Here is a 27,630-nt window from a genome sequence, read left to right as displayed (position 1 = left end):
TATCAACATCAATTAAACCATCATAATAAGGTAGACATCTTACCTCCGACGATAGATAGTGTAACAATGTGGTCATCATATTACACTGTAGCGTATACACTTCATGCAATATATTTTGTCATTGTTCTAATTCCTCATTTGAATATGGTGTGCAGGAGCTTTCGTGATCCCATGCAATAGGTCCATTAGCTTTCGGATTCACCCAATCTTGATCTCGCATGATTATCATATATGTCTAGTCCAAATTATCATCACTTTTGTAATCATGGACCAGTTTAGCATAGCACGGTCCTTCTGTAGGGTCCAACAGTAGTACTACTTGAAGCAAATTTATTTCAAATGAGATCATTCAATTCTTCAAATTAATCACCTCATTCATGTCGATAGCCTAGTTGATCCCAAGGAGCACTGGGTAGGGATTGCCATCATTTACAATCTCTATTACTTCGAAATCCGCCAATGGGCTCACGCCTTCAATATTGATTGTCACTTCCTGTAATCTTCCCATGGGGATAAGCTTTTATTGATTCGCCATCCTCAATTGAATAGGAGACTACTATAGCACAGGTCTCCACATTCTCTCCCATGTTTTTTTGGGAAAAAAAATTGCATCTAACCCAAGATCTAGAATAAATTGGTGCATTTCATACTCTCCTATTTGGGCAGTGAGCCTCATCTCATGCCCTGTTGTTGCCTTATGCTTACCTATTTTCCTAACCATCCACAGTCCTTCAAGAGAATTACTAGCACATTTATTGATCAACTCTTGTAATCCATTTATGGCCTTACTATTGCGTAGCATCTTCATACAGGTATCCAAAAAGGCAGTAAGCATGGATGGATCCATTTCTTCAGACTGCTTATCCTGACTTCCTGATGTAGAAGCCTCAATGAAGATTTTCTTTGCTTCCATGAAGGTTTCCTTTGTGTGCTCCAGATCAAAGCCAACCTCCTTTTCTAGAGATATGTGGACCCATTCACCTTCATCAGGCCGCTTTTCCTCTTTGCGGGGTTTAATTCTCATCATTTACACATTTTGTGTAGTTTATTGAGTTTGTGTCCCCTTTCCACGCATCTTAGCTATTAATATAGGGTAATCTTCTGTTGTGTGGTCACACTGGGTACAGTGTCAACATGACAAGGGCATGAAGTTCATGCATTCTCGTGCGTATTGTCCTGGACCTCCACAATTGTAGCAAATAACTTTCACCCAACCTCTCATAGGTCCTCCTCCACCTCGACCTCATCTGCGCCACCGATATCCTGCTCGTGGCCCCCCAGTGCCTTGATTGAGAGGCCGAGTTTCTATATGTATCTAATACGTGGGTGTTCTCTCCATCATTAGCTCATAACTATGACAATTGCATCATCGTGGCCTACTGATTGGAAGAAGTTGCAGAAGAGTTGTTGTAGTGTCTATACAAATTTCTGCAACAAGTGACAATTATTTGTTACTATGTTTTCGAGCTACGTGACAGATAGCACACCATAGCATGGGCCCTGCACTTGGCCTTGCATGAGCTTTTGGCCTCAGAGGCAGTGGCCCTCCTCCTACAATGTAATTTTTGAACACAGGGCAATGATTCCTATCATGCCCTTAACTATTACATTTCAAACACCAACCCTCTTTGTGCACCTCAGGCCGAGCGCCTCTATCCTTCTTCAGACTTTGGAATTCTAGGACAATATTTTGCAACTCCACGTGAATCTATTGAACTCCTAAAGAAGCATCTTGAATTGGTGTCTCATGGAATCTCATTGCAATATCCAAGGCTTCCATCTGGGTCCCAATCTTTTTTTGTGATAGAGCAACCCTCAGATGAGGCAAGAGTGAAGCCACAAAATATTCGTGGTGCTGCCCATGTGTAAAATTCATGTTAGCTTCATGGATATTGCACTTCAATCTCTAATCTAGCTCTCAGGGTGTCTCACCAGGCATCATCATGATTTCTTTGAATCCAATGATCAATTGTGCTTCAGATTTGGGCATACTGAATTGCTTATTCAACATTGTCTGAATGTCTACCAATGTAGCCATCAGGTTATCAGTGGAGTACTTAATGTACGATGTTAGAGTGTGTTCCTGAAAATCAGTAACCGATGTGGATTTCTTCATCTAATCATCTATAACACCTTGGGCTTCCCACACAACCTTTGCGGCGAACCACAACTGGTCCAAGTCCTCATTCCCCAAGCCCTTGAAAATGAGTTATTCTAAATTCACCATATTGAATGCTAGTGGAGTTGGTGGTGCTATGGGTGAAGGTGTATGTGGTGGACGTGAAGATGGAGGTGGTGTGGGTGGATGTGGTATTTGTGGGAACCATTCCCTTATTAACTAGACAGTGCTCTGCGGAGAAGCCTCTGCTACTTCTTCGTTGTCACTCAGAGGAGGCTTAATCAGTGGGCTATATTTAGGTCCTATTCCTTTTCTATCCCTAAATGACTTTCCACTTAGCGTAGCTCCAAACATTAACCTAATTTCATAACTTGATTTTCAAACAAGAGCATTTTAATCCAAGTATTCAAAGATCTTAAATACTTACCTTGCAGTCCTTTGAATAAGCATCGCTCTACTTCATTGTAGCTAACCCAGGCATCAACCGCAAAATCTATCACAATTCCTCCTATGATACGATCAATCTAGTGATTGACAACACGTGTGATCTTTTGTTCAGAGGCTTCCAATCTCTGCACTAACTCCAGGGTCCAAACTATCAGATCATTAAGCCTCCACCTTCCTTGGTTGTTTTCCAATTTAGCGATCCGCTCATATACTTCAACCGGGAAGGAATAGAAGAAAATTTTGTGTATCTTTGTGTGCAGATACCTGTCCAACCACTGTTTTCATCAATCACGGGTTCCTGTTCTCTTGCGTCACGAATTCATGGATATTTATATCCAACCAATCTTCAATTTCCTTCATAGTTGGATTCCAGTGATGCGACATCACACATCTCTTTATGCAGATCCCAGTCCCGCAACAGAACCATTTGTTGGCTAAGTGGGTGTTGACCCAGGTTCAGTGTTAATTTTTCCAAACAAATCCCTACAGGACTGGCCCTTTTGGCATCAATCTATGGAACATAGACTAAAGTCTCACTCGAAGCAGTATGGGGGGATGCTAGAACCAAGTTTTCACATCAAGATATGGTTATGATGTCATTTTGTACCCTTTATCTACCTTCGTGCATATCGATAAGCCCTTGAGGCTTATTGATATAACTTCTTCTTACCAGCCTCTAGATCTTTGTGAAGGTGTACGACTGTCTTTTGCAGACCCTGGATAGGTGAATCAACCCCTTATGCACCTTTGTAATAACTCCTAAGTCTTTTATTACCGATATTGGCTTAAGTGTATGATATCTTGAGCATGCATTAAGATATCATTCGTGTAAATAGATATTATTACTTGCATTCTTATAGAAATGTAAAACATACAGATTCATGCATCAATACAAAATTAAATAATAAACATAGAAAATTTTAGGGGCTAATTTTCCGTGATTTTTACACAAAAATGATTCACCGATTTCCAATTTTATAAAAGACAATTCGCCCAAATTTTGGAATATAAAATTATTTTACCTTAAAAATATCTAACATTATATAGAGACTATATATAAAATCATTATAAATTTGAATAATTTTATAAATATATCAATAAACATTTTATAGTTTGCATATTAGGGATTAGTGGGATTTGATAATGTTTTTAAAATTCAAGAAAATTTTCCATCCCTAAAATTTTCCTTGATCATAAACCTATTATTCATCATAGCATAAACGCATTCATTCATATCAGAATTAAATGGATAAAGAAAATATATTTCTAGAACAGTGTCTTTATTGATACTTCAGATTTTCTTATAGACTCAAAACTACCCTGCACACTCAGCTGCAGGGGTCCGCACACTCAGCTGCGGACTCTACTCTAGGCCTTGTAGTTATGAAATAGGTTACTGATCAAGAAAGAAGGTTAATTTAACCAAGAAAGGGAATGCAACTGAACATAACCATACAAGTAAAAACTCAAGATTTACATGGTAAAACCTTGACAGGGTGTCAAGGAAACATCCATGGGGCAAGGGATTGGAATCTCTATTCAATCAATAAATGATTCTCCTTACAATAGTTCGGGCATTCATTAGTTTTATATATGAGCCTCCTCGGTTACATAACTAATGATTCGGTATGAAGCTAACTTGTCAATAACTAATACAATTTACCCAAATTTAGATTAATTAGTTGTCAATTACCAACAAACTCCACCTTGACAACAATTTTCCTAATCCCTTGCCCATGCCCGTTCATCATCTCTTCTGCAAGCCAAGAGAAGCTAAACACCATCACAGCTTCTCTAGTGTAACTAGCTTTGTGAATATTTTTGCACAATTCTCCCGTGTATGGACCTTTTGAGGAGCTAATTTTCCGCCATCGATCACATGTCTCAGAAAGTGATAACTTACATCAAAGTGCTTGGTTCTGCTATGATAAGTAGGATTTGTAGCCAAGTGAATAACACTCTGACTGTCACAAAGTACATTCACTTTCTCTTGTATCCTTCCAATCTCATCAAGTAGACCCTTTACCCAGATTGCTACTTTACTAGCATCTGAAGCAACTATATATTCTGCTTCGATAGTGGACAATGCAGCTGTTTCTTGAAGCTCTGACATCCAAATAATTTCTCCACCTACAAGAGTAAAGAAATAACCTATAGTAGATCTTATTTTTTCCAAATCACCTGCATAATCAGCATCTACATATCTACATACTGATCCTTCACTACCATTACAGATGATTCAATGGTCACTTGTGCCTCTTAGATATCGAAGCACCCATTTCACTGCTCGCCAATGTTCTTCACCTAGATTTTCCATGAACCTGCTGACAACTCCAACGGCATGTGAAATGTCAGGTCTTGTAGATACCATTGCATACATTAAGTTTCCTACAGCATTTTCATATGGTACAGGACACATATACTTCTTTTCTTCATCAGTTCTAGGACTCAAAACTAAAGGAAGCTTAAAATGGGAAGCTAATGGAACACTAAGAGGTTTCACATTGTTCATATAGAACTTTTCAAGTACTTTCTCCACGTACTTCTGTTTTCATAACCAAAGCTTGCCATTTTTCCTATCTTTGTGTATCTCCATGCCTAAGATATGTTTTGTTGCTCCATATCCTTCATATCAAACGTCCTAGAGAGCTGGGCCTTTAACCTGTTGATCTCTTCCATGATTTTGCTTGCAATAAGCATATTGTCAACATACAAAGCTAAGATAATGAATATGCCATTGAAACTTTTGAAGTATACACAATGATCATACTCACTTATAATAAATTTTTGGCTCACCATGAAGGAGTCAAACTTCTTGTACCATTGTCTGGGTGACTACCTCAGACCATACAATGATTTCCTGAGATTGCAAACTAATCTTCAGTTGCGACCTTGTACAAAACCTTCTGGTTCTTCCATATATAACTTTTCATTCAAATCACCATGTATAAAAGATGTTTTAACATCTAACTATTCTAACTCAAGGTTAAGTAATGCAGTTAGTGCCAACATAGTACGAATAGAAACAAGTTTTACAACTAGTGAAAAAAATCTCATGAAAGTCAATACCTTCAACCTGAGAATACCCTTTTGCTACTAGTCTCGCCTTATACCTTTCGATACTTCCATCAACTTTCCATTTCAGTTTGACGACCCATTTGCATCCAACAACACTTCTCCCTTCAGGAAGTTCTACAAGATCCCAGGTATTGTTCTTGGCTAAGGAATCCATTTCTTCTTCCATAGCCGTTTTCCATTTTTTTCTATATGTATCATCTACTACTTCCTAATAACAAGAAGGTTCCCTATCTTCAGTAATCAAAGCAAAAAATGAAGCAAAATCTTCATTCCTTTTGAGAGTTCTTCTTTCCCTTGTAGACCTTCCTAGAGTGACTGGTTGCTGAACTGGTTCAGAAACTTTAGCAGTTTCCTTTGTATCTTCAACACTTTTTTTCCCAGAAGTCTCTTCTTCCTTTTGACTATCAACAAAAGGTCTAGCCTCCAATTGATTTTTTTGATTTGGTGATACCTGTTCCTGTTCAATTCTTTCAACATTTGATTTTAAAAAAGAAGATTCATCAAATGTTACATATCTACTATTGACTATCTTCTGTGATGTAGGATCCCACAACCTATATCCTTTCACCGCATAGTCATACACAACAAAGACATAACATTTAGATTTTGGATCTAGTTTTGAACGTTGAATTTTAGGAATAAGAGCATAATCATCACAACTAAATATCCTTAAATGTGAATAATCACAAGATTGACCTGACCAAATTTCTTCAGGAATTTTACAATTAATTTCTATTGAAGGTGACCTGTTAACTAAATAACAAGCAATGGATATTGCTTCTACCCACAACTCCTTTTGCAAGTTATCATTTCTAATCATGCTTCTGGCTCTTTCCATAAGAGTCCTATTCATACCTTCAGCAACACAATTTTGCTGAGGAGTATAAACAGTGGTTTTGTGTCTAACAATTCCTTCATTCTTACAGTATTGTTCAAATTCTATTGAAGTGAATTGACCACCATTGCCAGTTCTTGAACATTTAATTGATTTTCCTGTTCTTTTCTCTACCATTGCTTTAAATTGTTTAAATATATTGAATACATCAACTTTCTTTTTCAGCATAAAGACCCAAACTTTATGGGAGAAATCATCAATAAACTTTAAAAGATATAGAGCACCTTCATATGATACAACAGGAGATGGTCCCCACAGATCAGAACGAATATAGTGTAAAATATCTTTACTATTATGATTTCCAATTTTAAATCTCTGTTTACAGTGTTTTCCATACACACAATGTTTACATAAATCCAACTTCAAACATTTCAAATCAGGAAGATATTTACATTTCAACAATATTTGAAGACCTTTCTCACTCATGTGACCCAATCACTAATGCCATAGGTGTTAAAATTGGCAACTAGGCCAAACTCCATGTGGGTCACCTTTTTCATGGTTGATAATATTTTTCCTAGATTCCTCTCGTCAAGAGGTGTAGGATTGATCTAAAGATCATCTGATTCCAATAAGTATTTATGGAGATATGAATTTATTTTGATTATGGCATAATTATCAAGCCGACAAACAACTCATGTAGGCTCAGAAGCCCAACAGACACATCTATTCATCATCAAAATTTGTATATAAATACAGGAGGTATTTTCCTCATTTTGGCACACACATTGATCATCACATCTCTCTATCTCTGATGTGCAGCATAATCTTGCATTGGTGCACAGCAAAATCTTGCATTGGTGTGCAGTGAAATATTGCACTAGTGTGCTGTGAAATCTTGCACTGGTGTGCGGTGACCTTGGATTGGTGCATGGTGAACCTTGGACTAGTGGAAGACAAAGTCTTGGACTAGTGCATGGTGAACAACTCACCAGTGGGAACTTGACAAGTTCGATCTAGGGTCTACTACCCTAGTTTAGGGCTGATCTGGGGTTTCCTGCTACTGATATAAATCAGATCTTTGTACTATTTATCTCTGCTGAATTATTGAAGATAAAAGAAAATTTGATCAAAGGGTTTCCCCATATTGGGGTTTGTCCCTGGGTAGCTAACACATCTTGTGTCTCTTGTCTTGGCTTGTTTTCTATCAATCATTTAATGTTCTATCTGCACTTTACTTAATGTACATGTGATTGCTAACCTGTGGATAATAATAAGAAAAAGAAGTAAACTGCTCTAAGCATAGAACATACCATAACTTAACATGGTATCGGAACTGAGGTGAAGACAAAGCCCGAGCAAGAGCAAGAGCAATCACCGAAGAGAAGATTGGTAGGCTATCTAAAAAGAATTCATGGTGTCCTCAACACACTTCCCTACTGAAGACAAGCTCCATGAGAAGTCTAAATACCATGGATGGAAGATGTCTCTCGATCTAATGTTAGAAGAATAGGAAGTGTCGGACCATGTGAAAGGTGGAATTCCATCAAATGCATCTGCTGCTGCTAGGAACAAATAGACCTATAGGTGGAAGAAAAGGACAGTGTTACATTTGTGATAAAGCAGGTCACTATGCAACGTACTGCCCTGATAGAAGGGACTCACATCGAGATCATTATCAAAATCCCTCTCATGGAAATTAAAGGAATGGAAAATCTAATAGCAGAGGTAAAAGCAGTGCTAGAAATCAAGGAAGAGGACAACCATTCAAGAAGGCTAGAAATTCCACGTATGAATCTAACACTATTGACATTAATCAGGATGAATATTATCTACCAGTGACTCTATCTACCTTTGCTCCTCCAAACTCACTGGGAAATTGCCTTATTGATAGTGGTGCCTCAAGGCACTTCACTGGTTACAAAGAAGTTCTCCATGATGATTATGTAGTAGGATGATTAGTTCTCTTGTGAGGTCTGGATGATGTGTTCTCTATGACAATTATGTAGCAGGATGATTAGTTCTCCTATGAGGTCTAGATGATGTGTTCTCCATGACGATTATGTAGTAGGATGATTAGTTCTCCTGTGAGGTCTAGATGATGTGTTCTCCATGACGATTGTGTAGCAGGATGATTATTTCTCTTGTGAGGATAGGATTTATTAGTTCTCCTATCGAGGCATCCTACCCGTGTAGTCTGGGACTCATGGGAAGTACCTCTCATCTGATCAATGAGTAGGGAAATGAGGATAAGGACCATATTAGTACCGATGGATGCATCGCTTTATCTACCGTACTCCTTATGCTAGGATGACCTTCATTGATCTGGGATCAATGATACTAGTCTAGGACCAGTGGTAGGAGTGGTACCTACTATCACGTTGACTTTGGGTCGGTTGAGACTGGTCTGAGACCAATGGTACACACTCTGAGACTGACTTTGAGTCAGTGGAGGATGATATTGGTCTGGGACCAGTGGTAGGAGTTGTGCCCACTATGACGCTGACTTCGGGTCGGTTGAGACTGGTCTAGGACTAGTGGTACTTACTGTGAGACTGACTTCAAGTTAGTGAAGGACTGGTCTGGGACCATTACTAGGAGTGGTACCTACTATGACGTTGACTTCGGGTTGGTTGAGACTAGTCTAAGAACAGTGGTACACACTCTGAGACTAACTTTGAGTCAGTGGAGGATGATACTGGTCTGGGACCAGTGGTAGGAGTTGTACCTACTATGACACTGACTTTAGGTCAGTTGAGGACTGGTTTAGGACTCGTGGTACACACTCTGAGACTGACTTTGAGTTAGTATGATACATCCTCGATCATTTCTTCTTCTTCATAATTCAAACAAAGAAATGCAGAGTAGAGCATATCAGAACAGGCCATAATAGAACAGAGCAGTGCAGGCAGAATATAGCAAAATAGTGCAGGGGTCAAGATGTACTAGGTAATGCATTTGATGGATGAATAGTAGCTACAAACAGATGAATTTATGATGGAGTTCTCTCTAGTTGAGAGGGAGTGTTAAAATTGCAAACTAGGACCAAAATCCATGTGGGTCACCTTATTCATGGCTGATAATATTTTTCATAGATTCCTCTCCTCGAGAGGTGTAGGATTGATCTAAAGATCGTCTGATTCTGATAAGTATTTATGGAGATATGATTTTTTTTTTATTATGGAATAATTATCAAGCTGAAAAACAACTCATGTAGGCTCAGAAGCCCAACAGACGCATCTATTCATCATCAACATTTGTATATAAATATAGGAGGCCTTTCCCTCATTTTTACACAAACACTGATCATCACATATCTCTCTCTCTATGGTGTGAGATGGAATCTTGCACTAGTGCACGGCGAAATCTTGCACTGGTGCTTTGTGAAATCTTGCACTAGTGCGCGGTGAAATATTTGAGTGGTGCACGGTGAAATCTTGGATTGGTGCACGATGAATCTTGGACTGGTGCACAATGAAGTCATGGACTGGTGCACAGTGAATGACTCACCAGTGGAAACTTGACAAGTTCGATCTAGGGTTTGCTGCCCTAGTTTAGGGCTGATCTGGGGTTTGCTACTGCTGATATAAATCAGATCTTTGTACTATTTCTCTCCGCTAAATTATTGAAGATAAAAGAAGATTTGATCAAAGGGTTTCCCCATATTGGAGTTTGTCCCTGGCTAGCCGCCACATCTTGTGTCTCTTGTCTTGGCTTGTTTTCTGTTGATCGTTTAATGTTCTATCTGCACTTTACTTAGTGTACATGTGATTGCTAATCTATGGACAATAATAAGAAAAATAAGTAAACTACTGTAAGCATAGAACATACCATAACTTAACAATAGGTGAGTACCTTCTTGTTCTTTGTTGACACAATTGCTGCTTCACTGACCTGAGTACTTCCTTTGAGTCTGTAAATATTTCCGGCCTTTTTTCTTTTGTAACAACTAGGGCACCTTTAGAGACTTTCAACACTCCATTATGACCTGTAAATTTATAACCATCCGAATCCAACACTCCTAAAGAAATCAAATTTTTATTCAATTCAGGTACATGTGTAACGCTAGTTAATGCTCTAACTATGTTATCATACATTTTAATCCTGATATTTCCCATCCCAATAGTCTGACATGTTACGTTATTACCCATAAACACAGAACTACAATTTACATCTTCATATGAGGTAAACCAATTTCTATGTGGACACATGTGATGAGAAGCACCAGAGTCTAACAACCAGCTTTCAAAACCCTGATAGACATTACATACAGGTGAAGTTTCATTTATCATACATAATTCTTCCATAGATAAAAATTTGTTTATCATACCTGAATCAAACTGATTTGCTTCCTTCTTTGGGTTATCAGACTCTTTTCGTTTCCAACAGTCTTTCTTCAGGTGTCCAATTTTATTATAGTGCCAAAAGTTTGCCTTACACTTCTTTCCCTTTGATTTATATCTAGAAGACCCCCTTGTTTTTTCTCCTCTTTCCTCGGACCATCCTCTAGCTATCATGGCTTCTAATGTAGTTGTTTCAGTACTAGATTTCCTTTGTACTTCTTCAGATAAGGGAGCTCCCACAACTGATTTGAATTTCAAAGAATCATCGGTGCTCAAACTGATTGAAGTTACAAAGTGGTCCCATGACTCGGGCAGAGAACACAACAAGGTTATAGCTTTGTCTTCTTCCTGAATTTTAACTTCCATATCTGATAATTAGCATAGAAGTGTATTAAAAACATTTAAATTCTTTGTAATTTTTGAACCCTCCTTCATTTGAAGATTGTACAATTATCTTTTCAAATTTCTATTGCTTAATGACTTTGTCATATTAAGTTTTTCTAGTTTTTCCCATAAGCCTGAAGTTGTACTCTCTTCAAAAATGTTTAATAGAACTTCATCCACCAGGCATAACCTTATTGAGAGCTTGAGCATCCAAGTCCTCCCAGTCCAAATCTTCATGCCTGTAGGCTTCTTATTTGCCCCATCCAAAGCTTTGTGCAACCCTTGTTGCACCAACAAATCCCTAACTTTTAGTTTCCATAGAGAAAAGTTCCTCTTTCCGATGAATTTCTCCACCTCGAACTTTGCATTCGACATCTTGGCCATTTTCTTTCCTACAAATCCTTCTTTTAACTAGGTTTCTTAAGAAAAACAAGAGTTTAGTGTTTCTTCAATTTCTAGTTTCCGCTTCAAAAGTCTGAGTTTTTTTTTTTTTAAATAAAGAAACTCTTTTCCACAATTCTGAGTTTTTTTTTTTTTAAACAAAAAATCCCTATTCATATTTTTCCTATAACTCTTCCAAAAAGAAAATTTACCTTTTTTTTTATAAACCAAAAAACCCTTCAACAAATTTGCAAAAAAAAAAAAGATACCCGTTGTTCTGGTTTGTTCAATTTTCAGATTCCTTTCAGCTTCAACGGACTTCCCCAACTCCGCACAGGCTCGAACTGCACTTAAACTTCTAGAAAAGGCTCCTTGCTCTAGTTTTGGACAGGAGCACGTAGAGGTGGCCAGCACATAGAGGGCCAGCAATAGCTCCTCCTCGACGAATTGGATAGGGCCAGTGATCCATACTGGTTACTCACAACTCCTTGACAGTTTGCAACAAGCAACAAAAAAAATGGGCTTGGGCCAGCACAGAAAGGCTCCTCACCAGTCCACGTAGAGAATGGGAATCTAGCTTCATGCATACGTAGATATCAAAGAGAAATGGGCCTTTGCTACATATCACAACTGAGCCTCAGGCAGCAAACAACCTCCTCACCAGTCTACACAGAAAACAGTGGTCCACGTAGAGTCTTAGCAGTGTTACACGCAGTTCTTAGAGGGGCCTCTGGCTTCCTTAACTAGTATGTAGGTTATGGACCATTGTTCCATTGGGTTTCACACAGAAATTGGATAGGGCCTCTTCGCTCCACACAATGATGCCTCTTCCTCTGGTCCACGACATGAAGGTTCTTCGAGCAACGACACAGCAGTGAAGCTCTGGACCACACAAAGTGTTGCCTTCACACACAGACAGGCTCTTCCAGCAATGACGTAGCATTGGAGCTCTGGACCACATAGAGTGTTGCCTTCACACGTAGGAAAGCTCTTCCAACAACAATGCAACCTTTAAAAAAAAAATTATAAACTACAAACACCTCCAAAAAAAGATCACGCAGGATTTCACCTCCAAAAAATGATCATGCAGGGTTTCACACGTGCTGCCTTTTTTTTCTATCACCAGTGTTTCACCAGCATTCACCTCCAAACTCAAGTCAACCTCGCTCTGACTACTCCAAGACCTCCAACTCAACTCAACTTGGCTCTGTTACCAATTGTAATTATAAAATAGGTTACTGATCAAGAAAGAAGGTTAATTTAACCAAGAAAGGGAATGAAATTGAACATAACCATACAAGTAAAAACTTAAGATTTAGGTGGTAAAACCCTGAAAGGGTGTCAAGGAAACATCCCCGGGGCAAGGGATTTGAATCTCTATTCAACAATAAATGATTCTCCTTACAATAGTTTGGGCATTCATCAGTTTTATATATGAGCCTCCTCAGTTACATAACTATTGATTTGGTATGAAACTAACTTGTCAATAACTAATACAATTTACCCAAATTTACATTAATTAGTTGTCAATTACCAACAAGACTCTACACACACAACTACAGAGCCTCTCCTCTACTCTAAGTCTCTTCTCTCTTAGCTCCTATTGACCCATTACATTTTTCTTCCAAAATTTTATGAACTAACTTTGACTCTCTAAGACTCTCCTTTTTATACAATCCCATGGTCCATGGACCATGGGTAGATCTTCTAAAGACGACAAAATTTACATAAATGAAGGGTAAAAACCGTTTACAATACTTTACATCTACGGGCTTCACAATCATAACTCACAGAGACTTTACATTTTACATCACAAAAACTTGGGCTTTCAGCGCCACAACTTGGGCTTTTGCACCAAAATTGACCTTAGGGGACCCTATCCCAACACTAGTATAGAAGAGGCTCTATTGAACTAAGAAAGTGTACGTTGTTGATCTGTAAGATCACCTGCAAGAGCACCTGCTACATCTCGAGTAGCATGGACCCATTTTGGAAGCTAAGGCACTAAAGGAGGATCCTGAGAAGGTGGGGGAGGATAGCCATCCTCGTTGTCATCTTCTAAAGAAGAAATATTTTCAAAAGTAGAAGGGATAGAGAGATATGGCACATCCATTGAACAAGACTCATAGGCTGATATATTTTCAGTAAACTTTACATCTCTTCTAAATATAACATTTTTGGACTTAGATGAAAGAAGTCTATATCTTTTAATAGCTTCAGAACATCCAAAAAAAATACATTTTTCACTCTTAGGTTCTAAGGCTTTATGTTTCTCATTGGAAATATGGGTCCATGCTTCACTTCCAAAAACACAAAAGTGACATAGATCTGGTTTAATTGAACTCCATGCTTATTGGGAATGGGTCTGCTAGGATCAATTTTAGGGTTGAAATCCCAAGTTTTGAGGCTAAAGGCCCATGTTTCATATAAAGAATGTAAAGTCTCCTCATTTTGTGGTCACAGAGTGTGAAGATGTAAAGAGTCATCAAGGGTCTCTACCCTTAGTTTATGTAACTTGTGTCAACTTTATGAGATCCACCCTTCGTTCGCAGACCATGGGATTGTATAAAAAGGGAAGTCTTAGAAGAGTGTAGCAGGATCTTGGTTCATAGTTGATGTTAATGAATGTAATGCATATGTGAGAGCTAAGAGTGAAGAGTCTTAGTGAAGGAAAGAGGCTCTGCATCTAAGTGCACAGAGGCCTAGGGTAGATGTCCACAGTTGAGTTCACAAACCCCTGCAGCTGTGTGTGCAGGTTAGTTAGAGTCTGTAAAGGAGATCTAGACATCAACAAAGAGAATTATTCTGGAAATACCTATGTATGAGCTATTTTACTTATGTTATGAATGTATGAAATTATGTTATGTTGAATGCTAGGTTGATGATTTAATGTTGTATTGATGTGTGAATCTATGTGTTTTACTTTGTTATATGAACACAAGTAAGAATATATGTTTACGCGAAGATAATCATAATGCATGTTGAAGTTATCGACCACTGAAGCTAATCTGGGTAAATACAGCAATAAGAGTAGTCACATAGGTACATAAGTGTTTGAATTTCCTATTTAGGGTACACGAAGGATGATCATAGACCTTTGTGAAGATCTCAAAGCCGAGTAAGAGAAGTAGATCGATAAGCCCTAAAGGACTTATCGGTCTGTGTGAAGGATAGGTTAGGGTATAAAATGACATCACTACTATCTTAGGGTGCAGAAATTTGGTTCCTACATCCCCCCACACTACTTTAGGTGAGGCTTCAGTCCGCATTTTGCGGATTGATGTCGAAAGGGCCAGTAGTGTAGGGATTTTCTTGGCTAATTAATGTTGAAATTGGGTTAGGTCCCATCAAGCCAAAAAGACGAGTGTGAGGTACATCATCAGCGTGACTGAGTATTTGACCAGATGGGTGGAGGCATAACCTATAAAGGGTTGTATAGGGGAAACATCAGTAAAATTCCTCTTTGAGTATGTTCTGACAAGATTTGGTTGCCCGAAGATTTTGATGAACGATCGTCATACACATTTCCTTAATGAGACGATCAATGCACTAATGGAGGAGTTCCAAGTTTATCATAAGAAGAGTACGCCAGATCACCTGTAGGCTAATGGGATGGTGGAAGTATTTAATAAGATATTGGAGAAAGCGATGACGAAGGTCCACAATGCACAAAGATATGGCTGGGATGTGCGTGTACTTGCGGTGCTATGGGCTTACAGGACGACTTGCAAAAAGCTCACTAGACAAACGCCTTTTAGTCTGGTTTATGGCATAGAAGCTGTGATGCTGATGGAATACATTGTACCTAGTCTATGCATAGTGACATTTACAGGAATTGAGAATTGTGGAGCCTTGGAAGAAAGGCTCGCGTAGTTGACAGAGCTAGAAGAAGATAGGTTTTTGGCTGGATTCCATCAGCAAGTTCAAAAGGAGTGCAAAAAGGCATGGCATGATTGACACATCAAACTGCACACCTTCAATGTAAATGATTTAGTGTTATTATGTGACAACAAGTTTGATAAATTTCCAGGAAAATTTTGGATGCATTGGTTGGGGCCCTATGTCATCAAGGATATTATCGACGATGGAGTAGTTTAGTTGGTGAAGTTGAATGGAGAACTATTTCTAGGGAAGGTGAATGGTAGAAGATTGAAAACATACATTGGGGATCCATCCAAATGACTATATGGTGGAAGCACAGTCTTAGCACTTCAGGCAGCTAAAAGGAGGTGCGAGACTATAAACTACATTGCTTGGGTTGTAGAGGTGAGCGATTGGGGAACTGCACAGAAGGGAGGAATGTCACGGTATCGGCAGAAGCACAAACGAATCTATGCTATAGGAGGAGAGACCGTGCAGGGTAGCCCGAAAGTGACTGTTATGGTCATTTTTCATGAACTGATAGTGGGAAAATGGCTAAATGGAGTGGGGGGAAACATTTAAGGTAGAATTTAAGATTAAGATCTGTGAAAATCTACCACCAATCTAGCATTTATGAGTAGATTTGGGGGTGAACGGTTGGATTCAAATTCGAATTTGCTTATAAATTACATATGGCCGCCCAACAAAAAACACTTTGCATTCTAAGAATTGAGGTGTTGAGATATCAGGCACACATGAACCCTAACTATTTTGAGGCTTTTGTCACTAGTTCAGTATTTGACAAGTTTCCTAAAGCAACCCAAGAGCTTATTACTGTATTCATGTCGGCACCTGTGGAAACCACAAGCGTTGGAGGATCAATGGCATCTAAGGGAGCTACCTCGGAGGTTGTGAGTGCGGAAATATCTCCAGAAGTGCCAAAATTGCAAAGGTCACCTAGGCCGAGGCCTACGCTTCCCAAAGAGGATCCCAAGACAAATAAGGATAAGAAAAAAGCAACACAGCCGATGTGTGAGTCACCAAGGAAACACCAAAAGAAGAAAAAGCCCACCGTGGAGGAGAAAGGCAAGGTGGTAGATTTAGAGTCTAAGGAGGGAACCGAAGATGTAGATATGGGCACAGAAAACATTGACATAGAGGGTGTAGACACTATCTCAAAGTTTCTCAAGTACATCCCTCCCCACCAAGGTAAGGTGTAGGTCCCGAAGGACTCGGATGCAGGGAAATTTCTGCTAAATACCCTGTCGTTGCCCGACTAGATCACATTTGAAAGGCCATGATTAGCGCACATTCCTAGTCTTAAGTTGGAGGATTGGGACTTGGTGGACATAGAGCAATTCCCCCCCATAGCAACTAAAACTTTTATGACCCATGTGTTTTATTAGGACTCTGGTGACACCGCGCTGGAGCCATGGTTGCAGATAAAGGGGATGGACAAGGCAGGACTATTAAACCTACTATGGGTGCCACATTACCACCACGTGCCCATAACCCTGATGGTGATCAGGTAGTTGCTATCGATACCCATCACATATATGTTGGTCCATAGGATCACGTCGCTACCACATTCTGGGTTGAATCCAGGCGTGGAATTTGGCAGAAAGATGGGAAAGCGTGACCTCACTGTAAGAATGAAGGACAAATTCAAGCTCGCCAAGAAACTACCCAGGTACTCATTTACCAACATAATTGACCCTGCAGTTAAGGTCGCCACCCAGATTTTGGTTAGGAAAATCTTGAGGAAGTGTCACATAGATGAAGTGCCAACACCTGTTATGTCATTAGTGGCCCAATGCGCGGAGGGCATACAATTTAATTGGGCATGCTACCTCTGTGTAGAATTCCTCGTGAACTGTAGAGAAGCACAAGACAAGAGTAAGACCTTCCATTACACCTGGCTCTTACTCTCAATTGTGTTGGTTGCATGGGAATTACCGTAGGATAGCCAATTTCCTCCAGTTGCATTAGATTTACCAGAAGCAGTGAAGTTCGCTTCACTCTCGGCCACCAAGGACGCCGCGAGTGTCAGGGATGTGAAAATATTTTTGGTGCTGATGGAGGCAAGAATTCATGCCGCAATCAACCACAAGTCGAGGCTATCCCCAACTGTCTTTGAGTAGTTGTCAAGATATGTGGAGTTCAAAGCGAACTTTCATTGTGCCTCCATCATGGCGCGAAAGGACCTCAAGAAAAAATGGTATGATCTTCCATACCTGGCAATGGATGATGCAATCACAGTGGTCCTGGAGAGTTGGCCATCAAAGTGGTGCATGGCGTCATACTTGTCAGTTGGGTCTAGTAAGTCTGTTGCGAAGTAGAATAAGGAAGAGGCCCAATTGAAGATGCATTAGTTGATTGATAGAAGGAAAAAGGAAGATGAAGAAAAAGCTAAGGCAAAGCATGCTGCTAAGAAGCAAGCTGAAAAGGAGGAGGAAGAAGAGGAAGAATGCCACTCTGAAAGAAGTCAGAAGCCTCCTTCGCCATAGATGGAGAAAGATGATCAGCAGTCACGACAGGGAGGTGCAGACCCGAAGACTACTCCATTTTGGGTTAAACGCACTAGGGAGCAGGGAAAAGTAGGGCTATGAAAGAAGTCCAAGGCCATCAAATCAACACTTGACCCAATCACTTTGACTAAAGGTGATCTAAATGATACTGGGGACACAGTGAGGGATGTGACTGCGAAATTGCTACAACAGTTTGAGCAACAACATAAGCAAGCCTTGGTCACCATTCACATGGGTTTCCGGGAGCTCCAGATCCAGGCCACTCAAGTGCAGACCAATGTAGGATAGCACAGTGTGGCATCAACTAGCTTGGTGCCTGCGACCTCAGATGCATTGAACCTGGTCCACTCCATGGATCCCTGAGCCATCATGATGCCAGACATAGCATTAACTATATAAGTGGAAGTTGACAAGGCCACCGTTAGCACCCTCAAGAAGGTTGGGTTGAACTTGGCTGCACTGCAAAGTGAAGCCCTTTACACCCTACAAGACAGTGTGATCATGAAACTTCGGGCCAGAGAGCAGTGCACGCTGAATGTGATCAACGAACGAAAATCATAAAGAAGAATGAGCACACCATAGTTGTGGTAGCTAAGGCCTGCAGAACCATTCCAGAGCTGATTATCCCAGAGTATGCACCAATTGATGCAAGAATTTGGAAGCTCACTGTGGGTGTGTGTGATGCAAGGACAGAGCTAGCTAAGGTTCAATTTGAGTTGAACCTTAAGAACACGTAGCTCGATTTGAGGACTGAGCCTTCGACTCCACCAGAAGTTAGAAAGCAGTGCAAGGCAGCTGTCAAGGATGTAGCTGCCACAGTAGAAACTGTAGTGAAGGAGTGCACTTCATTCTTTGAGCAGTCACTCAAAATAGTTACTAGTCTGTAGGAATATCCCAACATATAGCGGCTAGAAACATAAGCAAGGGAACTGAAGGCACTAAAGGAATAAGTGGTTGAGCACAGTGCAAGGAGGAAGTCCTGAAGGCTAGGTTGGGGCCTTGGCTAGATGAATCCTATGTGCTCACGACCTCCATTGAAGGAAAATTGGCTAGTCTGCAGGAAGCATAGTAGAAAATACAGGCAGATAGTGCAAGACTCGTGACGGAGCAGCTGGTCAAGCAGGCTAAGCAGGCTATGACACAGTGTACTTCCGAGGTTGCAGTAGTATAGGTGGAGCTGGGAGGTCTTCACAGTAAGATCTTTATGCCAATAGAGTGACTCGGGGGTGAGTCACTAGATTTGCATTGGGGGCCTGTTGGGAACATGTCCCCTAGGGTCAATTTTGGGGTTAAAAGCCTAAGTTTTGGGGCTAAAGGCTCAAGTTTTGTTTAAAGAATATAAAATATCCACATTTTGTGGTCGCAGAGCGCAAAGATGTAAAGATTCATCAAGGGTCTCGACCCTTAGTTTATGTAACTTGTGTCAGCTTTATGAGATCCACCCTTGGCTCGTGGACCATGGGATTGTATAAAAGGGAAGTCTTAGAATATTCTAGGAGGGTCTTGGTTCATAGTTGATGTTGATGAATGTAATGGGTTTGTGAGAGCTAAGAGCAAAGAGTCTTAGTGTAGGAAAGAGGCTTTGCAGCTGAGTGCGTAAAGGCCTAGGGTAGAAGTCCGCAGCTGAGTGCGTGGACCCCTACAGTTGTGTGCGCAGGGTAGTTAGAGTCTGTAAAGGAGATCTGAACATCAATAAAGAGAATTATTCTGGAAATACCTATGTATGAGCTATTTTACTTTTGTTATGAATGTATGTGATTATGTTATGTTGAATACTGGGTTTATGATTTAATGCTATATTGATGCATGAATCTATGTGTTTTACTTTGTTATATGAATGCAAGTAAGAATATCTATTTACGCAAAGATAATCATAATGCATGTTGAAGTTATCCACCACTTAAGCTAATATGGGTAAGTACAACAGTAATAGTAGTCACAGAGGCATGTAAGTGTTTGAATTTCATATTTAGGGTACGGGAAGGACAATCACAGACCTTCATGAAGATCTCGAAGCTGAATAATAGAAGTATATTGATAAGCCATAAAGGGATTATCAGTCTGTGTGAAGGAAGGGTTGAGGGTATAAAATGACAATACTACCATCTCAGGGTGCAGAAACTTGGTTCTTGCATCCCCCCATACTGCTTTGGGTGGGATTTCAATCTGTGTTTTGCGGATTGATGCCGCAAAGGGCTAGTAGTGTAGGGATTTTCTTGGCTAATTAATGTTGAACCTGGGTCAGGGCACATCAAGCCAGCAATGCTTCTTCTGGAGTGATATTCTTTAAAACCTTAGTAGAAGTGTGATTCACTATGTAATTTGCACAATTAATTTCTTCTGCCCAAAAATTAAGACTAAGTCCTTTAGATTGAAGCATACAATTAGCCATTTCCTTTAAGGTGTGATTCTTCCTTTTAGCTACACAATTTTGTTGTGGAGTATATGAAATGGTATGTTGCATTTTAATTCCATGCTTAGTGCAAAATTTGATGAATTTGTTGTTAACATATTCTCTACCATTATCAAATCTTAGCTTAAGAAATTTATGTCCAAATTGTTTCTCAAAAAAGGCCTTAAAGGCCAAGAACATGTTAAATACTTCACTCTTGAGTTTTAAGAAGTATACCCAAGTGCATCTGGAGAAATCATCAATGAAAGTTAAGAAATACTTGTAGCTAAATAATGAAACAATTGGAAGTGGACCACATAAATCACTATGCACAAGTTCTAAAGGGGCTGAGGTGTGCTAAGAGGCACGTTTTTTAGAACTATCTTGATGATGTTTTCTAAGTACACATCCGGAACAAACACCATCTCTGCAAGACACCATAGGAAGACCTGTCACCATATTTTCTCTACATAGATTTTGAAGGGAGCAATAGTTTAAGTGACCAAATCGCTCATCCCAAAGTTTTCTCACTTCATCATTATGAACAATAAATATCCAGGGAAGGGTTGAGAACCCCAATTTGTTAGACTTATACAACCTTGTAGAATCATCGGCAATGGCAGTAGCTAAAATCTATCTAGGATCTCTTAGGTCCTTAATTACAACATCATGAGGTGAAAATTCAACAATTTCACCTTCACCTAAATGAGTTATTTGATATACAGATAGAAGGTATAAGGTTGGAACATGTAATACAACATTAAATGACCATTGTATAGATGAATAGTTCCAGTCCCTACAAAACTAAGAGATCTATCATCACCAACATATATATTTTTGGTGTTATAATCATTTAAAGAAGAAGACATGACCTTGTTTTTGGCCATGTGATAAGAAGCTCTAGAATCAATGAGCCACTCAGGAGAATGAGAAGAAGAAGATACAGTTAGTGCATAGCCAAAACAATATGATTGACAACCACATGAAAAAATTGTTATTCCTGAAGATGAAGTTGAAGTTGAAGAGTGCTCGAAATGGATGTTATGCTTCTTCATTGTTGCTTTGAAGGCTTCCATCTTCTTAAAGGATTTGGATTCTAAGTGGCCATATCGATTACAAAAATTTCAATGTCTATCAGTCTTCTTCCCTTTGTTTTTATTTTCCTTATCATTTTGTTAAATTGATTTTTCATTTTTAGATTGAAAGTTCTTAGGACCCTTGGTTGGTTTATGACCATTCTTTTTAGGATTCTTTAAACTTGGTTGTTGTTGGGTGGCTAAGGCTTTCTTAGAACAGTTTCGAAGATTAAGAAGATCAAGATGTAAGAGTTTTTCTTTTTCTCTTATTAAAGAATCACAAAAGGCATAAAAAGGGAGGGAGTTGTAGGCTTATCCTTAGAAATAAAGGCTTACAAACACAGAGTATGTTGGTTGTTGGATTATAGGGGCCTAACCCAATTTAGAGATGATTTAGCCAAACAAATCCCAGTACTACTAGCCCTTTCGGCAACAATCTATGAAGTGCAGATTGAGGTATCACCCAAAGTAGTATGGGAGGGTCCTAGAACCAGGCTTCCACACCCTAGAGATGCCTGATGGTTTTTTGGTCATCTGTGGTTTGACCCTACTCGCACGTCGCTACCGGCACCTATTAGCACTTCGCAGCCTGCAATGTTGCCTTCGTGAAGCCCTTCTCGAGGCATGATCCATGTTATTACCCAAGTTTCTTACTATTAACCCGATATTATCTGATTACTTAACTTATCTGTATGAGCCCAATTATACTTAACAATGTTCAGTATTCATATAAGTGCGCATGATAAAAAAAATAGTATAAATTCATAGAAAGTAATACAAAACCAGATACACAATCTTTCGAATCAAACTTCTCTTTATTATTATTCTTCTCGGGTTATAGACTCGACTCCACCATGCACACTCAGCTGCAGGGATCTACGCACTTAGCTACGGACTCTACTAGGCCTCTGCGCACTTAGTTGCAGAGCCTCTTCCTACTACTCCGACCCAAGACACTTACACTTCTTCTCTATCCGCTACTAGATCATTTCTTTTTATCTATCTCTGATTATCTTTACAACTTAGAGCCTTACTCTATTTATACAATCCCATGGTGCATAGACCATGGGTAGGTTGATATGACATTACATTACATTACAAAACATAGGGCAGACAACCCTATGACTCAACATACATCTCGCGCTTCGTGCCTGCAATTGGTGGCGTCTTACAAAATTATTTGACCAAAACTTGGGCTTTGAGCCCCAAAACATGTTATGGGGGGATTCCATGTCGAATGGGCCCCCAACATAAACATCATGACTCACCCTTGAGTCACTTTGTTGGCGTGGCCATCTTGGCTCAGAGTCCCTCCAACTGGTCCCGAACGGCCTGAATGTCGGCAGCGCACTGTGCTGCTGCCTGTTGAACCTATTGCATTCTTAATTTTGAACCCTCTATGTTTGAATTGTGTCCTTACCTCTGTACTGGCATCTGCTACATATGTTTATAGTCCTGCACCCTTGTCTGACTCCTTGGGTTATGAAGACTGTGATTTTGTCGATTAGTCAGATAGTCGTCCAATCTGTGTAGGGTTTCAAGCGACTGCCGTTTACTTTGCCTGGGAAGGGTTCTCCATCTAGTTTGACTAGGTAGACTATGCCTTTGTCTATGACCTCCTTAACCATGTATGGTTCCAGCCAATGCATTTTGAATTTTCCTAGAAACTTTTCAAACTTACTGTCATATAGCAGCACTAAGTCATTTACCTTGTAGGTACGCAACTTTATATGGCAGCCATGTCAGGCCTTTTCATGCTGCTTTTGTACTTGCTAATGAAATCCAACCAAAAAACATTCTTCCTTGAGTTATTCTAATTGCGTGAGCCTTTCTTCAAGAGCTTCGTGGTCCATCATGTATTTGAGCACTTCTATTTGTAGACTAGGTATGATGTATTCCATCAACATGACAGCTTCCATGCCATAGACTAACAAGAAAGGTGTCTGTCCTATCAATTTCTTTCACATTGTCCTGTAAACCCATAGTACGATAGGTACACGTAGGTCCCAGTCATTTTGTTGTGCGTTGCACACTTTGGTCAGCATAGTCTCCAGTATTTTGTCAAATGCCTCTACTATCCCATTAGCTTGTGGGTGGTATGGTGTACTTTTCTGATGATACACCTGGAACTCTTCTATGAGCGCGCTGATGGTTTCATTCAGGAAATGTGATCCATGATCACTCATTAAGATTTTCGAAAAACCAAATCGGTTCAACGCATTTTTGAACAAAAAATTCATAGTAGTAGCGGTTGTGCAATCTTTAACCGTCTGCACTTCCACCCATCGTGCTAGGTACTCCGTCATAGTGATGATGTAGCGCCTGCCTGTCTTTCCATGAGGTTTGATCGGTCCCACAAAGTCAATTTCCCATTTTTCAAATGGCTACAGTATCACTTTTGGATTTAATGGCATCTCATCCCTCCGTGATGGTTTTCCAGTCCTTTGACATATATCACAGGCCTTATAGTGCGCTTTCGAATACTGGTGCAAGGTTCGCCACCATAGCCCTGCGCGAAGAATCTTCTGTGCAGTCATGCATCCTGCATAGTGTCCTCCTACAGCACCCCCATCTTCTTCCCCAAGGATATGACCTCGTTCATATTCAGGTACGTAGCTTCGCAATATCTCATCATTTCCCATTTTGTATAGGTGCCTCGCGATGATAGAAAAGTCTGTCGCGCACACCACCATTTCCTTTTTCTGTTGGACTGAGTATTCCTTCAATACAATACTTTTTGTTAAAAAATGGATTATATCTTCGAAGTGTCCACCCGAAATGCACATTGCAAAGAGTTGTGTATCAAGTAGTCCCCCCTCTAATTTCATGGGTTCCATGCCCATCTCAATTCATGACAAGTGATCTGCTCCTGCGTTTAGGTGTTCTGGCTTGACTATGACCTCAAATCACATTCTCGGAATAGTAAGATCCATCTACATATGCACCCCCCCAACACAAGGTCATTCACCACGAATTTCAATGCGGAATGGTCAGTATACATCTTGAGATGTCCTCTGAGTAAATAGTGTGTGTATTTTTGGAGTGCGTACACCATCACTAACCCCTCGAGCTTAGTGGTTGAATAGTTCTTTTCTACTTTAGACAATCTTTGACTTGAAAACACGATCAGGTGATCCATGCCCTCTGTGTCCTCCTATGTGAGTACTACTCCCAACACAATACACGACGCATCAACATGTACATGAAATTCCACATCCCATTTTGGGAAGACCAGGATTGGAGCGGAGGCCAGTTTCCGCTTCAAGACATCCAAAATCTTCATGTAATCATCATTCCAGCCATATGTAACATCCTTTTTTAATAGCTTTTCCATCATTGCTATTATTTGGGCATAACTTTTGATGAACTTCCTATAATACCTGGTGTGTCACAAAGTAGCGCATAGTTGTTTAACACTTCCCGGTAATTACAAATTTAGAATAATGGAAATCTTTGCAGGGTCCACCATCAGTCCTTGTTTGCAAACCACATTCCTAGCTGGTTTCCAAAGGGAGTGAGGAATGTGCATTTCTTAAGGTTCAGCACAAGCTGGTGTCGACAGCAAGTACCCAGCATCAAGCGTAAGCTTGCTACATGGTGGTTAACTAATCCAAAGACAATCTAATCATCTAGATACACCTCTAAGAACTTATGGATGTATTCTTTGAACACAGCCACAATGATGCACAAAAATATGGTTGGCGTGTTCTTCAGTCCAAACGGCATAACGATGTACTGAAAGCAGCCCCATTCTATTGTGAAGGTCATTTTGCTCCTATCTTTTGGCGCGATATTGATCTGATGGTACCCTGAGAATCCATCCATGAATGAGTATGCTTCCTGACCTCCAACATTCTCTAGTTTTCATCTATGAATGGTGTCGGGAATGGATCATGTACATAGGCATCATTCAACTTCCTAAGGTCCATGCATATTCTTATTTCTCCCTTCTGCTTTTTCTCTTGTACTACCATAGGACTCACCAAGTCAGATTCTTCTACTAGCTCAATAATTCCGGCTGCGAGCATTTTGTCTAGTTCTTTGCGAACCTTTTCTTTATATTTCGGATTCAAGCGATAAAGCCACTGCATCACTGGCTTCGCATTGGGTTTCAGGGTGATCTTCATCATTCCGAAGTCACCAGCGATCTCTTTTAAGTCTGAAATTTTGGTCGAGAACAAGTCCTGGTATTCGCGAAGTAACTCAACGACCTTATCCACCATAGCATCATCCCAATAGTCCCCAAGCGTTTTGTATTTCAGCTCCGACTCCATTCCAATGTTTACCTGCTTTGTTTTTAGCAGTGTGGTGATGTCGGGATCCTCAATTAATGGGCCTCAAATCTTGCAACATCCTTCTATCTGGAATGTTAATATTTCATGGGTCCTCATCATGCTCCTCAACATTTACATTGTACCATTCTAGTGTGCAGCTTAGCTGTGTTGCCCATTATGGCTAAAGTACTTCCATTGGCTCCTAACATATTTTGAATATAGTTGCTTTTACTGCCTGTAGTGCATCATCAACAGTATCCCAACAACGATCAAGCCCCTATAAGCCAAGAAATCCTAGTACTACTGGCCCTTTCAACAACAGTCCATGGAGTGCAGACTGAGGTCTCACCTGAAGTAGTATGGGAGGGTGCTAGAACCAGGTTTCTACACCCTAGAGATTTCTGATGGTTTTTTAGTGGTTCGCGGTTGACCCTACGTGCACGTTGCTACATGCACCTATCAGTACATCGTAGCCCGCAATGCTGCCTTTGCGCAACCCTGCTCGAGGTGTGATCCGTGTTATTATCAAGTTTCTTAATATTAATCTGATATTATCTAATTATGTAACTTATCTGTATGAGCCCAATTATACTTAATAGTGTTCAATATTCATATAAGTGTGTGTGATAAACAAAATGATATAAATGCATAGAAATTAATACAAAAGTAGATACACAGTCATTGGAATGGAACTTATCTTTATTATTCTTCTTCTCAGGTTATAAACTTGACTCCACCCTGTGCATTCAACTGTAGGGGTCTGTGCACTCAGCTACGGACTCTACTAGGCCTCTGTGCACTCAGTTGCAGAGCCTCTTCCTACTACTTCGACACTTCTTCTCTATCCACTATTAGATCATTTCTTCTTATCTATCTCTGATTATCTTTACAACTTACAGCCTCGCTCTATTTATACAATCCCATGGTCTGCGAACCATGGGTAGGCCGACATGACATTAAATTACATTACAAAACTTAGGGAAGAGAACCATATGACTCGACATACATCTCGCACTCCACACCCACAATTCGTGGAGTCTTACAATATTATTTGACCAAAACTTGGGCTTTGAGCCCCAAAACATGTTGTGTGGGGATTCCATGCCCAACACTGGTCCTAAGTTAGTAAGAATGGAATAGATAAGGCTACCATATTCTTTCTTAACCTTAATACATTCCAAGAGAAGTGTAAGGGTCTTGAACTTGGACAAAAAATCTTCAATGGAAGAAAAATTATTGGGCTCCAAAGTAAGAACTCATTTTCAAGTTGATGTGCTCTAATTTCATTTTTAAATCCAAAAACTTTATTGAGTTGTTTCATTGCTTCATAAGGGGTATCAAGTTTTTCCATATGGAATCTAAGGTCTAGAGACATAGACATCCCTATCAACCCATGTGCTTGAACTTGCTTATTTTCCCATTTGACTGCCTTATCTTCATCTTTTGGTTTAGGCTCTTCGCCTGAGGCTATTCAATAAAGACCTTTACTTCAACGTAAATCCCCCATGTAGGACACCCATTGGAAGTAGTTGGTGCTGTCAAGAATAACTTGGCATGTACTTTCCATTTTAACAGAAACTGAAGCTGTAGATCTTGAAACTAAGTGTTTGAATGGAAAGATCTCGAAAAATTAGGTTGATTAAAAAAAATGGCCCTGAAAACGACCTCTAGATGAGGAACTTATGACCTTTTGAAGAAATGTTGTTGAAGATGTCGTCGAAGTACATGAAGGTGTGGAAGTGAATGATAATGTTATAATTTTTTAAAAGATCCCCCATCTTTCCAAACTTAATCTCATTAGCTCACTTATATATATATATATATATATATATATATATATATATATATATATATATATATATATATATATATATATATATATATGACCCACTTTTATAAATAAGTGAAAATC

Source organism: Pinus tabuliformis, chromosome 4_1, assembly GCF_031772625.1.
Source record: "Pinus tabuliformis cultivar Carrire ecotype Pingquan chromosome 4_1, CPIR1, whole genome shotgun sequence".
NCBI classification, from domain to species: Eukaryota; Viridiplantae; Streptophyta; class Pinopsida; order Pinales; family Pinaceae; genus Pinus; species Pinus tabuliformis.
The sequence above is the reverse complement of the archived record's forward strand: the minus strand, read 5'-3'. Positions refer to the sequence as shown.